The sequence below is a fragment of the Rhincodon typus genome, chromosome 3, assembly GCF_021869965.1.
Source record: "Rhincodon typus isolate 14 chromosome 3, sRhiTyp1.1, whole genome shotgun sequence".
Taxonomy (NCBI): domain Eukaryota; kingdom Metazoa; phylum Chordata; class Chondrichthyes; order Orectolobiformes; family Rhincodontidae; genus Rhincodon; species Rhincodon typus.
Genome location: NC_063334.1, coordinates 90,345,127 through 90,356,515, shown reverse-complemented (window position 1 = coordinate 90,356,515; position 11,389 = coordinate 90,345,127).

Genomic DNA, 11,389 nt, shown 5'->3' with positions numbered 1-11,389 from the left:
AACCCCCTTCCCCTCCCCCTTTTCTGATGAAGGGTCTAGGCCCGAAACGTCAGCCTCTCTGCTCCTATGATGCTGCTTGGCCTGCTGTGTTCATCCAGCCCTGCACCTTCTATCCTACCAAGTTGGGAGATAATGGAGACATTAGAGGAGGATGGTGTGATCAACCGTGTCAAAGACTGTAGGCAGGTTGAAAGACTAAGGAGATTTACCTTCATCTCAGTCATATAAAGTGTTATATGTGATTGCGTATGTACCAGGCATGTAAACTTGATTGGAGAGATTCAAGCATTGGGAAATGTGGTTGTTGATTTCAGAGGACAGAATATCTGAAGTGGAAAGAGAGATTGGACATTGACTAATAGTTTGCAAGGATGGAGAGGTCAAAGATTTTTTGAGGCAACGATTCAGGAGAAATCAATCATATTATTCTGGAGCTAGATTTGTTCTGCGTCCATAAGACCATAACAAATAGAAACTAGAGTAAGCCATTCAGTCCCATGAGTCTGCTCTACCATTCGATAGGATCATGGCTGAAGCGAAATTCCTCATATCCACTTTCCTGCCCTTTCCCCATAACTCTTGATTCCCCTACTGATCAGGAATCTATCTATCTCAGTATCATAAATGCACAAGGACTCAGCCCCCACAGCTCTCTGTGGAAAGGAGTTCCAAAGACACACAACCATCTGAGAGAAGAAATTCCTCCTCATCTCAGTCTTAAATTGGTGCCCTTTTAGTATGAAAATATGCCCCCTGGTTTTATCTCTCCCATGAGGGGAAACACCCTCTCAGCATCTATCCTGTCAAGCCCCTTACAAATGCTATATGTTTCAATGAGATTACCAACCATTCTTCTAAACTCTAGTGAATAGAATTACAAACTGTATGCTCATAAGCAAATCCCTCCATAACAAGGATCATCCTAGTGAACCTTCTCTGAACTGCTTCCAATGAAATGGTATCTTTCCTTAAATAAGGGGAACAAAACTTCTCACAGTACTCCACATATGATCTCACCAGCACCTTGTTCAGTTACAGTAAGACTTTCCTACTATTAGACATCAACTCTCTTGAAATAAGAGCCTTCCCGATTACCTGCTGCACCTGTGCGCCAGCTTCCTGTGTTTCATGCACAAGTACCCCCAAATTGCTCTGTTGCAGCTTTCTGCATTTATTGTCCTTTTAAATAATATTCTGTTCCATTGTTCTCCCTTCCAAAATGAACAACTTCACATTTCCCCACTATATACTCCATTTGCCAAGTTTTACCCATTTACTTAAGCTATCAGTAGGATACAATCAGCTGAAGAAGGCCTGGGAGTTGATCATAATCTCTTTTTTTGTTACATTGAAGCATTTGTTTAGCCAAAGAAAACATAAATTCAATTCAAGCGCTGCCATTTCCCCCAAAAACTCTTCTACTTTGTTCGATTAAGGGATGAATTCCAGATCCCAATCTATAGCTGTTATCTCCCTTTTAATCTGACTTTCCTCTACTTTTGGATACTAACTACGTTTTCAAATGAGATTTACTTGTTATTTGGCTACTTTTAGCAGTTAAATGCCTCATGAGTAACTCATGGCTGTGACTGTTACTTTGTGAAGTAGCATGGGAACATAGAGCAGTACAGAACAGGGACAGGCTCTTCGGCCCACCATGTCTGTGCTGATCATGATATCATTCCAAACTTTTCTACCATTCTACCATTCCCATCTACCTTCACATGGTCTGTACTCTCTATTCTCTGCCTATTTATTTATCTTTCTATGTGCATCTTAAACATTGTTATCATATTGGTTTTGACCATCTCCTCTGCCAGCTAGTTCCAGGCACCTACCACCCTCTGCGTAAACAACTCGCACCCTCGTATTTGACATTTCCACTCTAGGAGAAAGGTTCTGACTATCCAACCTAAAATCTCACAATCTAGTTCAGTCAGGCCTCCTCTTAGTCTTCAATGCTGTAGCAAAAATAATCCAAGTTTGTCAAATCTCTCCTTATTGAAAACACACTTCAATCCAGCACCATACTGGTAAACATCTTTGTCCCCTCTTCAAATCCTTCATGTCCTTCCTATAGTGTGGCAGGCAGAGCTGCACGCAATACTTCAAATGCGGCCTCGCTGTTTTTGTTGTGGCCTAGCTAAAGTTTTACACAGGTACAACATGAATTGCCAACTTTTTACTCAAGCCCCAACCGATCAAAGTAAGCATGCTTATGCCTTCTTTCACCACCTCATCCACTTGTACTGCCACTTTCAAGGAACTATGGACATGTACCCAAGATCCCTTTAGATATCAATGCTCCTAAGGGTCCTTCCATCTACTGTATACTTTCCTCTTGCATTTGACCTTCCAAAATGCATCAACTCTGAACATGCATCACAAAATTTTTGCTTTGTTGAATGTGCTAGTTCCTTAGAATCACAGAATCACAGAATGATACAGGGCAGAAGGAGAATATTTGGTCCATTGTGCCTTTGACAACTTATTCAAAGGATGAACCAACAAGTGCCATGCTCTCCCTCTTTCTGCAAGCATTTATCAAATTCACCTTTAAAAATTCCAGGTAGTGCATTCCCGATCAATACTAACTTATAGTGCAATGCTTCCCTATATTCTCTCTGCTTCTTTTGCTATTCAATTTAAATATATGACCTCTAGTTACCAACTCTTTTGCCACCGAAAACAATTTCTAGCATGACCGTTTGTGATTTTTGTGAAATATCTTCTTAATTTTTTCTACCTAAGAAACAATCCCAGCTTCTTTTTTTAATAGTATAACCATAACAATGCTTCAAAAGTACTTCACTAAAATGGCACAAGCTGATGGATTTTTTTGTCCATTTCTAGCTGCAGTCAGCTACATTGCAGAGGTGACTGACTGTCGAGCAGCTATTTGGCACAAGATTGTAACTGGAAAGCTCTTGGGATGTGATTCGCAGGGTCAGTGGTGGAGGAGTAAGTGGCTTTGGAGGGATATCGGAAGAGTCAGTGCTATAGATGGTCAGGAGGGTCTTTGGAAACATAAGGGAAGTTGAAGGTTTCAGGCAAGAACAGAATGATCTTGGGAGATCAGAAATGTCATGGGAGGTCAGAGGATCAGTGATGGAGTCAAATGGAAGGATCAGGACAGCGGAGAATCAGAGGGAAGTTGCAGCAGTAGCCACTACTCCTGGTGGCATTTCTAAGCTAGCTTTTTGGTGAAGGGGATGGTGAACCATTATCTCCACATATAATTCAGCCTCTTGTTTTTCTGATGCAAAACTACATAAACTATTTCAACTCAGCACCACCGAAATAAGCCTCTCTGCTGTTCAACAATTGATCACTTGGATGTATTATTAACTTTGGACATTAGTTGTATAGACTACAAAAAATATAGAAGTGAACAGTAATGTGAAAATTATTTAAAAGAAATTTGAAATTGTACGTATCATTTGTATCATCAGTTGATTGATCTGAAAAGCACACATACAGGTCTTATAGTTAGACAGTTCAAATATTTGCCTGACGACATTGTATGAATGTAAGGTTAAACTGTTTGTCCCTTTGAAGACTACAGTGTTGTTTTGACAGCAAACAATACACATTCAGTCATGCACATATTATCCTGCTAGTTTAGTTGATGGTATCTAAAGTGTAATATTGGCTCAATATGGAGTTAATAATACATTTTTGGCAGATCTTGCATGGTTTTCTTCATTTTTCGTATTTATTCTTGTTACTTGTTCAGATCTGTTTTCATCTGCTGTTGTTTCATTTGAACTAATCAATGAAGAAAGATAGAAAAATGAAAAGTATGATGAAAGTTCATACAATACACTATGGAGAAAGATTTCTTTGAGGTTTTATCAATCTCTTGTTGTAAATTAGACAGAAATCCTGGGGAAATAATGTTTATCGATATTTTTGTTAATTTTCACTGTTTCTTCGAGGGGGCTGCAGCAGTGGGGGCTAAGGGATCAATATCCTGTCTCTTTAGTGGTCAATGTTACAGCAGATTCTCAGGTCAAAACACCCCAAATAAAAAGATCTGGAATAAAAACTATCCCAATGTAACGATGGTTGATTGCCATAAAAATGTCTGGCAAGGAAATCCACCATTCTTATCCGGCCTATATGTGATTCTAGACTCATAGTAATGTGGTGGACTCTTAACTGCAGCTGCTTTTATCACAGAGGTGGCACTTCTTGTTGGACTGAATGTCATTATTGCACTAAACTTTTCTTGCATCCTTCCACCCACTAATGTTTTATACAGAAATCAGCAATCTGCTGAATCAAGAGATAAAGGCTTTATCCTCAAGGGATAACACTTTTATTGTTGTCCCAGTGGGAAAGGAAGCATTGAATCATCAGGACTCAAACCTTTTCTGGATGACAGCATTCCTGAGGAGGTGGAGAGTCAAGTTGGCAGTTATATATTCTACAGCTCACTTACTCAAGTGCAGGAGTGACATATTGGCATGAATACAGATTGGATAGCTAATATGAGGCAGAATATAGGTATAAGAGGGCAGCACAGTGCTCAGTGGTTAACACTGCTACCTCAGAGCACCAGGGCCCAAGTTGGATTCTCGCCTTGGGTGACCGTCTGTGTGGAGTTTGCACATTCTTTCCAAGTCTGCGTGGGTTTTCTCCAGGTGGTCCAGTTTCCTCCCACAGTCTAAAGATCTGCATGTTAGGTGGATTGGCCATGCTAAATAGAATACAGAATATAGATGGAATATCTTTTTATTGTCACATGTACTCCATTGTAGGAATACAGCGAAATGCTTTTACAATGTCTCCTTTTGTATGGTGACACCCTAGGTACAAGTACCTAAGTAAAATTCTTGGATACAGCAGTGGACTAAAAGTAATCACACTACTTTATAGAGTTGAAAAATAAGTTTAACATAGTACAAGATTAAAGGGTTGACATTAAAGTAAGGAAGGAAATTTCAAATAGACATTACATTGTAGCAGCTCAGTGCAGGGACTCCGCACATGGCCTGACCGACTACACCAGACCCCAGTCCAACAGCCGTCCCCGCTCCACTCCAATCCCCAGTCCTCTTCGTACTGGCACTCAGTTGCTCCAAAGTAAGCTCCAGGACTGCCTCCCCACCACCGGTCTCCACCCAGAACTTGCTGCCTGTGCACAGCTCCGGGGCCTTGCAACCCACATGTTGCTCCAAGGCTCGCTGCTCGTGCTGTCACAGGGGAGTGCGTCTGGGTGGGATGCTCTGAGTGTCAATGCAAACTTGATGGGCCGAATGGCCACCTTCTGCACAATAGGGATTCTATGATTCTAAGTGAGTCCATTTGGACTGGAAAACTGGAAGCAGTGGATTGTGATAGAATCAGCGCTGAGGGGGGAGGGGTCAACTATTTATGATCTACATATGTGACTTGGACAAAGGCATTGAATGCCTTGTTTGACGACGGCCCAATGATAGATCAGAAAATATGTTGTCACAAGGATATACAGAGTCTACAAAGGAATATAGGTAGGTTAAGTGAGCAGACCAAAATCTGACATATGTAGTATAATGCAAGAAAATGTCAACTGCGCACTTTCACAGGAAGAACAGGTAGTATATAATTCAAATGGAAAAAGAATTCAGAACTTTATTGTACAGAGGGATCTGGGCATCCTTGTGCACGGATTACATAGTATTAGTGTGCATGTTCAGCAGGTGATCAGAAAGGTAGATAGAATGATGGCATTTATCAAAAGGGAAATAGAGAAGTAAAGCAGGGACACTTGCTTCCAACCGTAAAGGGTCTTTGTCCCTCCAGCTCTGCACTACTACATCTTAAATCTTCTTATAAGAAAGTTTACAGTTGCATTAGAAACAGTTCACTCAACCCATTCCTGTGAAGAAGGGGTTATCTTATAAGACAATACTAGTCAGGGTTTATCTATTTTACCTATTAGAACAAAGACAAGTTGTCTCTTTGAAACATATATGGTCCTGATGGGACTTTACAGGGTTGATAATGAAAGATATTTCCCCCATGGTACAGGCCAGAAATACTGGAATAAAGACAGAAAGTGCTGGAGAAAATCAGTAGAAATGACAGCATCTGTGAATAGAGAAAGAGAGTTAATGTTTTGAATTCAGCATGACCGTATAAAAAATACATGGCCTCCCATTTAGGATGGTGATGAAGAGAATTCTTTTCTTCAGAGATAGTCGTTAGTTTGTGGAATTCTCTTTCCCAGAGAGCAGTAGAGCCTGGATTGTAGAATCATCAAATATATTCAAGGCTGAGTTAATTAGATTTTTGATTGACAATGAAGTTAAGGGATAAGGGGTGTAAATTGGAATGTAAAGTTGAAACCACAGTCATACCATGATCAAACTGTGAAGTGCACTCAAGAGGCTGAATAACCTATTCATGCTCCTAGTTAGTCTGTTCTTGGATCCACCTCATTTTGCAGATTTTGTTATGAGGTTTCATCAGTTGCCCACAATCACAAATGGGGCTCTAGATTTCAGTTCATTATGGGGTGTTGTGGTGTGGGGTAACAGCTCTTTGAAGGCTCATAGGTTTGCATTGTTGGCCATCTGTTGCTGGAACAGTTTTCTGGGTGGGGATTTGGAATTAGCCAACCACTTGTTTATTAGCAGCAGGAAACTAATTAATGGTAGTTACAGGCCAATTACAGCGTATTTTCCAAGTTAGAAGCTTCAGGGTAGGATTCCCAGAGTAGATGGAGTATCAACGGGCCTCCAGGCAGTCTATGAGGCTGTCCCCACCTGCCTGATCACAATTATCAGCATGGACTTCGTTCCCCTTCCACAATGGTGGACTAGCTGCTGAGTCCTGCCTCTCCCTTACCTGAAGTCTGGGGTGCTGCTCCTTCTGAAATAGACATAGGATATCAAGCTTCAAGAGAACCTAATGTCAGAACATTGAGCTCACTCTCTGGCCACTAATAGGTTGATTTGATACATAAATCAGGGAAAGTGACACACACAGGAATTTAAAATGTGACATATAAAGGCATTGAAATGTTCAGTCAGCCATGATCATATTGAATGGCAATGCAGGCTGTCTGGGTTGAATTTTCTATTCCTAATCTTATGTTCCTGGACAGCCCGCACTCGAGTTGCTGAAGGCGAAAAACTCTCCTACATATAAAATGTTCAAAACAACTCTGTCTAAAATTCTGGAAGTACCTGTAAAACAATCTCTAAATAGAATTTATAATCCCTTATAATACTAAACACAGATCAATTAATGCAAAAGTAAATAATATTTGAAATGGCTTCCTCATACATAAATCATTTGCATTCACTCAAATGATGTTATAGATGATCACCTCCAATTATATTATCAGATTTTGTGTAAACTGAAAATGAAACAATATTTCTGAAGGGAAACAATTAAAATTCAAATTACCTTCATGTCTTGGTAGAACGGTTTTTTTATACTCATATGCAGATCGTAACAAGATGCAGATCTCAAGTTACATTTATTTTTGCATGCAAATAATCAATACAATGATCTAAGTCAAATCAAATTGTAAACATCACAGTACAAAAATCATGGCCCATACTTCTTGTCCTTTCGAGAAAAAAATTATTTTACTAAATAATATTTCTTAATGTTCAAACCTTATTTTTAATCCTTTTTTTTAAGAAAAGTTCTCCCTTTCCCCCCTAAAAAAAACTGTTGATGTACATTTGCATCTCTTTGGCCTATATGGTAATCTGGAGGAGTGGATCCAAAACTGATTTTGATTTTGATGAGTTAGTTATGAGGATATTTTTTGCCAGCCAGTGCTTTTAGTTGAGGTTCATGTAATTAGTAACTTAGAGAGCATGTTGCTGGCATACAATTACTGTGAGGCTTTATTCATTTTATTCAAAGCATTATCCCAAAAATAAGGTACAGTTTTGCACTCATAAATGGTAGATTCTCAGCAAGAAATTGGCTTTTACAGGTCTCTCATTTAGATTATGTTTAATCAGGGTTAAATGGAATTTAAACTATAAAAGAAATGAACAAATGTATGAAGACTGACCTGAAAACAATCAACCATCCTTATCATCTTGAATTGAAAATGTCAGATACATTCTGTAGCAACTGAAGTATGATCCTTATGTTATTATTTGGGGTGTTTTTGATAGCTTTGTAGCTTGTAACAGTAAACTTTATACGTACAGAAAGAATAAATTATGCAAATCCTCCAAAACAAAGAAAATACTGTTTTGCAGTTTTGCCTTTACTCTGACTTTCACCTCCATTGATGCAACTTTATACTGCCTTTACAAAAAAGCAAAGAACTGGCCATGCTAAAACATTATAACAGGCAAGGGATTTTTTTCCCTTTAGAAATAATGTTTTTCTTACCTTGAACTAAACTGTTCTTTCATATGGTTTTGTACAGCTTTGTTAAAACTTAACGCTTTCTTCTGATTTTTTAATCTATCTTTCCATCCTTGGCATGAGGACTTTGTTACAAAAAAAAAACACCTTTCAAAGAAAGTTCTTAAGTTGGTTTAAAAATAATACTTTTGTGAAAGTAACATTTGGGAATTGATGAACTCTAAATTCTGAATAAAATTGAATTAAAAATTTAATTCCTTGTTTATAAATCTCCCCTCAGCCTCTTCTTTCCCAAACAGAAGCTTCTTTTATTGTGATAATCTTTGCATCCCACTCTAATTCCCCTACTCCACTTTCAGTTACAGAGCCTTAAAGTGATTACACTCACAGTGTGCTACTATTCCCCAAGTGCACCTCATTGTATTATAAAGCTAATGTCATGCAATGGTAGTGTCCCTGTCTTTGAGCTAGAAGGTCTGGATTCAAGACACACCTGCTGCAGGGGTATATCATAGCATGTATGAACAAGGTTGATTATATATATTCACCTCATATTGCTAAGACTGAACGGATAATCCAGGAAATGCGAATTCAAATCTCATTGTGGTTTAATGTCCTTTAAGGAAGGAAACTTGCTGGGCTACATGAAACTATAGACCCAATGTAAATGTAATTAATTCTTAATTTCCTTCTGAAATGGCCAAGCAAGATAGTCAGCTAAGGAAAACTGTGGAAGTACACACATGATCTTGCCAGCGATATTCACAACTTATTAGTTAATAAAATAAACCAAACCTTGCCATCAGTCTCGTCTCCTTACAGTGTCTTTAATTCTGAGTCTTTGCACCTATTCTTCTCCCATCACTGATCAGTGCTATGCACATTTTTGTGGTAATTAAACTGCTGGTGTTCACATCTTTGCAACTTTGGTCACCCTGTATGATAAGGATCCTGTTGAACCTTGACTCCATATCCTTGGAAGCTTCTGGTTGTTTGCTATGTGAATATTTTATCTTTTAACATACTACATCAGATGTCTGTAACATTATTTAGCTGTGTCCTTCAACAGATGACGCACAATTTGCACTCACAGATCTCTTCAATTTATTAGGTCTCCTCTGAGAGATGAATAGGTGAATAGGTGAAGTAGTAAATTTGCAGGAAGGTACAATTATATGAAACATCTTCCAAAACTCTGAAGATAATTGAGTGAAAAGTGTTAAGTATAAATCTATGGTATACAATCCACAATGACCTGACACCTTACATTCCACTTATCACATGGGCATTGTACTGTCAGAATTGATATCATGCTCTTAGCACAATCAGAAGCACTTTTCTCATGTTGGATCAACTGATTCCCCAATTTCTTTGGATATCAGGAGAATGTGCAATGTGTATCAACTCGGACAGGGCTCCCTTTTGCTACCTCCCAAGTGACTGACGATGCTTGTGTTTTAAAGAAGTGCTTTAAACTGTGAAGTGCTGCGACTGCCAATAAAAACACTTCTGTGTAACGTTTTTTGAAAAAGAAAGAATAAAAGTTTTACTTCTGAACATTTGAACATATTCAGAACAACTCCCACTCAACCACACGTGTCAGTGTACGCATCCCAAAGAAAGGTAATTACAAGAAGGTAGCATACAAGTGTGAGACAACAAGGTGCAAGGCTGGATGAACACAGCAGGCCAAGCAGCATCATAGGAGCAGGAAGGCTGACGTTTCGGGCCTAGACCCTTCATCTGCAGTTCCTACTATCTCTGATACAATTTCAGCCCCATTTTTCTGCCTGCTTATGGATTCTAGTGAGCGTCTTTCTCTTGCTAAACTGGATCTCTTCTCTCTGAATCTCCTTGACAGTCAGATTAACTTCCTGACTGACCCTCAAAATGTATGTTGGCAAACGTTTCTTATCATGACCTGATTTGTCTCAGGTCAGAGAAACAATAGCAAGTTTGCAGCACAGCAAGAGGCTGCCCTTCTCATAGTGTCTACATCAGCTAAAAAACAAGCCACCCAGCTTAATTCCACTGAACAGCTTTTGGTCCATAGCCTGCAGGTTACAGCATTCAAAGTGAAAATCCAGGCATCTTTTAAATGAGTTGAGGCTTTCTGTCTCTACTGTCATTACAGGCCATGAATTCCAGATCCCTTCTGCCCTCTGAGCAAAAAAGCTTTTCCTTATCTCCTCTTTAATCTTTCTCCCAAACACTTTAAATCCATAGCCGCTAGTCATTGACCTTTCTGCGAAATAGGCCATTCTCAACCACTCCATCCAGGCCCCTACAATTTTGAACATTTCAATAAAGTCTCTCCTCAGCTTTCCCTGTTCCAAGAATAAGAATCACAGCCTATCCAATCTTTCTTCATTACTGCAACTTTCCAGTCCTGGCGTCATTGTCATAAATCTTCTCTGAACCCTCTCTAACGCCATTGCATCCCTTCTGTAATTAGATGAGTAGAACTGCATACAGTATTCAAATCATGGCCTGACCAATGATTTTTACAGTCCTACCTAACTTCTCAGCTCTTATATTCTTTACCTCAACTAAGAAAGGAAAGGCTAAATAAAAACTGAAGGAGCTGCAGATGCTGGAAATCCGAAACGAAAATAGAAATTGCTGGAAAGGCTCAGCAGGTATGGCAGCATCTGTGGAGATAAATCAAAGGTGATGTTTTGTGTTCAGTGACAAGGGTTTGTAACAATGTTATTGACTCATCCTGCTATCTTCAAGGATTTATGGACACCTAGAGTCATAGAGTCATACAACATGGAATCTGACCCTTCAGTCCAATTCGTCCATGCCAACCAGATATCCTAAACTAATTTATTCCCATTTGCCAGCATTTGGCCTACATCTCTCTGAACAGTTTCTATTCACATGTCCGTCCAGATGGCTTTTAAAAGTTGTCATTGTACCAGCCTTCACCACTTCCTCTGTCTGCTCATTCCATACATGCAATACCCTCTGTGTGAAAAAGTTGCCTCTTAGGTCCCTTTTAAATCTGTCCCCTCTCACCTCAAACCTATGCCCTCTAGTTTTGGGGTTCCCTACCCTG